The sequence below is a fragment of the Alosa pseudoharengus genome, unplaced genomic scaffold, assembly GCF_046254945.1.
Source record: "Alosa pseudoharengus isolate Yale_2024_CS ecotype anadromous, Long Island Sound unplaced genomic scaffold, YU_APseudo_1.1 YU_APseudo_1.1_scf_15, whole genome shotgun sequence".
Taxonomy (NCBI): domain Eukaryota; kingdom Metazoa; phylum Chordata; class Actinopteri; order Clupeiformes; family Clupeidae; genus Alosa; species Alosa pseudoharengus.
The window spans coordinates 15,759,285-15,766,673 of record NW_027468620.1 but is presented as its reverse complement, the minus strand read 5'-3'; positions in this window follow the sequence as shown (position 1 = coordinate 15,766,673).

The window sequence follows — 7,389 nt, the reverse complement described above, 5'->3', positions numbered from 1 at the left end:
CAACAGGCCAAAGTTGGACTTGCGTTCACGCACGTAACTTTTGACCCGTATGCCCGATTGTCACAAATAAGGTATCGTTGGAATCCTTGGACCAAGCCGAGTTCAACGCACCCTATGACGTCATTTTCCGCCATGATGGATTTTCCGCCATTTTGGATTTCATCAAAATCACTTAAAATGTATCAGGGGTCACATATTTTGTCCAATCGACACCAAACTTCACAGATATCATCTACAGACCATGCCTCATTAATGCATTGCTTTTTGTCTCCGGAACTAAAACCGTTCGCGCGTAACAGCCAATCGAAATTTGTGGCGAAGCCGCCAAACAGGAAGTGAGCTCATATCTCAGCAACGCATTCACCTATCATAACCAAACTTAGTCCATGGACTCAGGACCCAATCAGGGGGACGCTCAAGAAATCTGGTGACCTTTGACCTCTAGGGGGCGCTGTAATTAAGAAACATGCCTTTTGGCCTGTAGCTGCAGTTGTGGTTAGAATTAGAACGCACTAGTGGTGTCTGGTAATATTGTTGAAAGTCCTTAGGCCGACCCAAGCCAACTTGTGATGTCATCGTAATTGATTCGGCCGCCATATTGGATTTAATCAAAAACACGTACAAATTTTCGCAGGTCACAAATTTCATCTGTTCTTCACCAAAATTGGCAGAGACCATCTTCAGACCATGCCTGATGAGTGCAATGCTTTCTGGAACAATTGACAGAAGCATTGACCTGTACCAGCCAATCGAAATTTGCGGCGAAGCCGCCAAACAGGAAGTGATTTTATATCTCAGCAACGCTTTCATGTATCAAAACCAAATTTAGTACATGTACCTCAGACCCCATCGGGAGGACTCTCAAGAAATTTGGTGACATTTGACCTCTAGGGGGCACCGTAATTGACAAAAATGCATTTTGGCCAGTAGTTGATGATGCGCATTATTTTGCAATGGAAGTCAATGGCAGCCCATAGAACCGTCTGGTAAAAAGTTATAAAATTTTGCACACTAATTGGGGAAAGTCCAGTAATTCATTTCACCAAGTTTCATGCCGGCACCTCAAGCGCTCTAGCGCCACCAACAGGCCAAAGTTGGATGTGCGTTCACGCACGTAACTTTTGACCCGTATGGCCGATTGTCAAAAATGATGTATCGTTGGAATCCTTGGACCAAGCCGAGTTCAACACACCCTATGACGTCAATTTCCGCTATGATGGATTTTCCGCCATATTGGATTTCATCAGAAAAACTTAAATGTCTTCACAGGTCACACATTTTGTCCAATTGATACCAAACTTCACAGATATCATCTACAGACCATGCCTCATTAATGCATTGCTTTTTGTCTTCGGAACTATAACCATTCGCGCATAAACAGCCAATCGAATTTTGCGGCGAAGCCACCAAACAGGAAGTGAGCTCATATCTCAGCAACCCATTAATCTATCATAACCAAACTTAGTACATGGACTCAGGACCCAATCAGGGGGACGCTCAAGAAATCTGGTGACCTTTGACCTTTAGGGGGCGCTGTAATTAAGAAACATGCCTTTTGGCCTGTAGCTGCTGTTGTGCTTAGAATTAAAACGCACTAGTGGTGTCTGGTAATACTGTTGGAGGTCCTTAGGCCGACCCATGTAGACTTGTGATGTCATCGTAATTGATTCGGCCGCCATATTGGATTTAATCAAAAACACGTTCAAGTTTTCGCAGGTCACAAATTTCAGCGGATTCTCACCAAAATTGGCAGAGACCATCCTCAGACCATGCCTTATCAGTGCATTCCTTTTTGGAACAATTGACAGTAGCATGCGGCTGTAACAGCCAATCGAAACTTGCGGCGAAGCCGCCAAACAGGAAGTGAGCTAATATCTCAGCAACCCATTAATCTATCATAACCAAACTTAGTATATGGACTCAGGACCCAATCAGGGGGACGCTCAAGGAATTTGGTGACCTTTGACCTCTAGGGGGCGCTGTAATTAAGAAACATGCCTTTTGGCCTGTAGCTGCTCTTGTGCTTAGAATTAAAATGTACTAGTGGTGTCTGGTAATACTGTTGGAGGTCCTTAGGCCAACCCACGCCAACTTGTGATGTCATCGTAATTGATTCGGCCACCATGTTAGATTTAATCAAAAACATCAAAAAGTTATCACAGGTCACAAATTTCATCTGATCTTCACCAACATTGGCACAGACCATTTTCAGACCATACCCTATCAATATATTGCTCTCTGGAACAATTGACAAAAGCATTCACCCATAACAGCCAATCGAAATTGGTGGCGAAGCCGCCAAACAGGAAGTGAGCTCATATCTCAGCAACCCTGCCATGTATCATAACCAAACTTACTACATATATTCATGACCCCATTAGGAGGACACTCAAAACATTTGGTGACCTTTGACCTGTAGGGGGTGCTGCAATTAACAATATTGCATTTTGATGTGTAGTTGCTGATGTGTTTTATCAATCTTTTATTTTTTGATGTGAAACTGATGACAACATGTTCCATCCAGATAATTCTAATGCGTGCGTGCAAGGGCAGGGCAGGGCAGGACGGGGTGGGACCGGCTGGGGTGATTAGGTGGGGGGGGGGCTGGCTGGCGGAGGCGGTGGCAATACTCAGCCCTATTTCAGCCCTGTTGATCCCGGGTGTCTGCTGAGTTCTATTTTGTCACCGTGGCTACTCCGGCCTATACTGCTTGGCCCCCTCATTGCTGCTTGCAGCTATATTTGGGGGCCAAGCAGCGAAGCTGCGAAGGCACCCATTGTGTTTCTATCTTTTCCTATTATTATTATTATTACACATCTTTCCTCTGCCATTGAAGTCTATGGCAGCCCATAGAACCGTCTGGTGAAAAGTTGTGAAATTTGGCACACTAGTTAGGCAGTGCCCCATGATTAATTTCACCAAGTTTCAAGTCCGCACCCCGAGCGCTCTAGCGCCACCAACAGGCCAAAGTTGGACGTGCGTTCACGCACGTAACTTTTGACCCGTATGGCCGATTGTCAAAAATGAGGTATCGTTGGAATCCTTGGACCAAGCCGAGTTCAACGCACCCTATGACGTCATTTTCCGCCATGATGGATTTTCCGCCATTTTGGATTTTAGTGAAAGTGAAACTAATTTTTCACAGGTCACAAATTTTGTCCGATCGTCACCAAACTTGACACACATGATCTTCAGACCAAGCCTCACAAAAGTTGTGGTGTTTTGTCTTCGGAACTTAAACCGTTCACCCGTAATATCCAATCGAAATTTGCGGCGAAGCCGCCAAACAGGAAGTGAGCTCATATCTCAGCAACCCTTGCATGTATCAATGCCAAACTTGGTGGATAGACTCAGGACCCAATCAGAGGGAAGCTCAAAAAATTTGGTGACCTTTGACCTCTAAGGGGCGCTGTAATTAAGAAACATGCCTTTTGGCCTGTAGTTGCTGTTGTGTTTAGAATTAAATTGCACTAATGATGTCTGGTAATACTGTTGGAGTTCCTTAGTTCGACCCAAGCCAACTTGTGATGTCATCGTAATTGATTCGGCCGCCATATTGGATTTAATCAAAAACACGTACAAGTTTTCGCAGGTCACAAATTTCAGCGGATCCTGACCAAAATTGGCAGAGACCATCTTCAGACCATGCCTGATGAGTGCATTGATTTCTGGAACAATTGAAAGAAGTATTAGCCTGTACCAGCCAATTGAAATTTGCGGCGAAGCCGCCAAACAGGAAGTGATTTCATATCTCAGCAACGCTTTCATGTATCAAAACCAAACTTAGTACATGTACCTCCGACCCCATCGGGAGGACGCTCAAGAAATTTGGTGACATTTGACCTCTAGGGGGCTCCGTAATTGACAAAAATGCATTTTGGCCAGTAGTTGCTGATGCGCATTATTTTGCAATGGAAGTCAATGGCCGCCCATAGAACCGTCTGGTAAAAAGTTATACAATTTTGCACACTAATTGGGGACAGTCCAATAATTCATTTCACCAAGTTTCATGACGGCACCTCAAGCGCTCTAGCGCCACCAACAGGCCAAAGTTGGATTTGTGTTCACGGACGTAACTTTTGACCTGTTGACCCGAATGGCAAAATGAGGTATCATTGGAATCCTTGGGCCAAGCCGAGTTCAACACAACCTATGACGTCAATTTTTGACCTCTCTGTTTAAATCACAGCAAGTGTGATCATATGTCAGTCAATCTTTTATTTTTGATGTGAAACTGATGACAGCAAGTTCCATCCAGTTCATTCTAATGTGTGCGTGCAAGGGTGGGACGGGGTGGGATGGGCAGGGGCGGTTGCGGCGGTGGACTGGCTGGGGGAGGGGGCGCCGACACTCAGCCCTGGTTCAGCCCCACAAAATCAGCTATGTTTTGATGTGAAACTTGACCTTGTAACTCAGCCAATCTTGGGTTGTATGGCATGGAACTTGCTGTGACTGCTTAAGCCTACATGTCTGATGCAACGGCATTGACTTACATGGCAAATCTGGCCTGCTGAACTGCCTGCTTGGCCCCCTCATTGCTGCTTGCAGCTATATTTATTTAACATCTTTCTTCCGCCATGGGAGTCTATGGCAGCCCATAGAACCGTCTGGTGAAAAGTTGTGAAATTTGGCACACTGATTAGGGACAGTCCCATAATTAATTTCACCAAGTTTCATGTCGGCACCTGCAGCGCTCTAGCGCCACCAACAGGCCAAAGTTGGATGTGCGTTCAAGCACGTAACTTTTGACCTGTTGACCCGATTTTGAAAAATGAGGTACCATTGGAATCCTTGGACCAGGCCGAGTTCAACGCACCCTATGACGTCATTTTCCGCCATGATGGATTTTCCGCCATTTTGGATTTTAGTGAAAGTGAAACTAATTTTTCACAGGTCACAAATTTTGTCCGATCGTCGCCAAACTTGACACACATGATCTTCAGACCAAGCCGCACAAAAGTTGTGGTGTTTTGTCTTCGGAACTTCAACCGTTCACCCGTAATATCCAATCGAAATTTGCGGCGAAGACGCCAAACAGGAAGTGAGCTCATATCTCAGCAACCCATTCATCTATCATAAACAAACTTAGTATTTGGACTCATGACCCCATCAGGGGGAAGCTCAAGAAATTTGGTGACCTTTGACCCCTAGGGGGCGCTGTAATTAAGAAACATGCCTTTTGGCCTGTAGCTGCTGTTGCGCTTAGAATTAAAACGCACTAGTGGTGTCTGATAATGCTGTTGGAGGTCCTTAGGCCGACCCAAGCCAACTTGTGATGTCATCATAATTGATTCGGCCGCCATATTGGATTTAATCAAAAACACATACAAGTTTTCGCAGGTCACAAATTTCAGCGGATCCTGACCAAAATTGGCAGAGACCATCTTCAGACCATGCCTGATGAATGCATTGATTTCTGGAACAATTGAAAGAAGCATTGGCCTGTACCAACCAATCGAAATTTGCAGCGAAGCCGCCAAACAGGAAGTGATTTCATATCTCAGCAATGCTTTCATGTATCAAAACCAAACTTAGTACATTGTCCCCAGGACCCACCAGGAGGACGCTCAAGAAATTTGGTGACCTTTGACCTCTAGGGGGCTCTGTAATTGGCAAAAATTTATTTTGGCCTGTAGTTGCTGCATTATTCTGCAATGGAGGTCAATGGTAGCCCATAGAACCGTCTGGTTCATCCTGATGATGCACAAATAATTTGGTGACCTTTGACCTCTATGGGGTCATTGAAATCACAGCAAGCATGATAATATTTCAATCAATCTTTTATTTTTGATGTGAAACTGATGACAGCGAGTTCCATCCAGTTAATTCTAAAGCGTGCGTGCAAGAGTGGGGCGGGGTGGGACGGGCAGGGGCGATAGCGGCGGTGGGTTGGCTGGGTGAGGGGGCGGCGACACTCACCCTGGTTCAGCGACACAAAATCAGTTATGTTTTCATGTGAAACTTGACCTTGTAACTCAGCCAATCTTGGGTTGTTTGACATGGAACTTGCTGTGACTGCTTAATGCTATATGCCTGATGCCACGGCATTGAGTTGCATGGCAAATCTGGCCTGCTGAACTGCCTGCTTGGCCCCCACATTGCTGCTTGCAGCTATATTTGGGGGCCAAGCAGCGAAGCTGCGAAGCCCCATTGTGTTTCTATGATTGGGGGCCAAGCAGCGAAGCTGCGAAGCCCCATTGTGTTTCTATGATTTCTTCTTCTTATTATTATTTAACATCTTTCTTCCGCCATTGGAGTCTATGGCAGCCCATAGAACCGTCTCGTAAAAAGTTGTGAAATTTGGCACACCGATTGGGGACAGTCCAAAAATTAATTTCACCAAGTTTTATGCCGGCACCTCGAGCACTCTAGCGCCACCAACAGGCCAAAGTTGGACGTGCATTCACGTACGTAACTTTTGACCCGTAAGGCCAATTGTCAAAAATGAGGTATCGTTGGAATCCTTGGACCAAGCCGAGTTCAACGCACCCTATGACGTCATTTTCCGCCATGATGGATTTTCCGCCATATTGGATTTTAGTGAAAGTGAAACTAAAACTTCACAGGTCACAAATTTTGTCTGATCGACACCAAACTTGACATACATGATCTTCAGACCAAGCCTCACAAAAGTTGTGGTGTTTTGTCTCCGGAACTAAAACCGTTCATCCATAATATCCAATCGAAATTTGCGGCGAAGCCGCCAAACAGGAAGTGAGCTCATATCTCAGCAACCCATTCATCTATCATAACCAAACTAAATACCTGGACTAAGGACCCAATCAAAGGGACGCTCAAGAAATCTGGTGACCTTTGACCTGTAGGGGGCGCTGTAATTAAGAAACATGCCTTTTGGCCTGTAGCTGCTGTTGTGCTTAGAATTAAAACACACTAGTGGTGTCTGGTAATACTGTTGGAAGTCCTTAGGCCGACTGAAGCCAACTTGTGATGTCATCGTAATTGATTCGGCCGCCATATCGGATTTAATCACAAACATGAATAAGTATTCGCATGTCACAAATTTCAGCTGATCCTCACAAAAATTGGCAGAGACCATCTTCAGACTATGCCTTATCACTGTATTTTTTTGTGGAACAATTGACAGAAGCGTTCGCCTGTAACAGCCAATCGAATTTTGCGGCGAAGCCGCCAAACAGGAAGTGAGCTCATATCTCAGCAATACTTTCATGTATCAAAACCAAACTTAGTACATGGTCCCCAGGACCCACCAGGAGGACGCTCAAGAAATTTGGTGACCTTTGACCTCTAGGGGGCTCTGGAATTTGCAAAAATGTATTTTGGCCTGTAGTTGCTGCATTATTCTGCAATGGAGGTCAATGGTAGCCCATAGAACCGTCTGGTTCATCCTGATGATGCACAAATAATTTG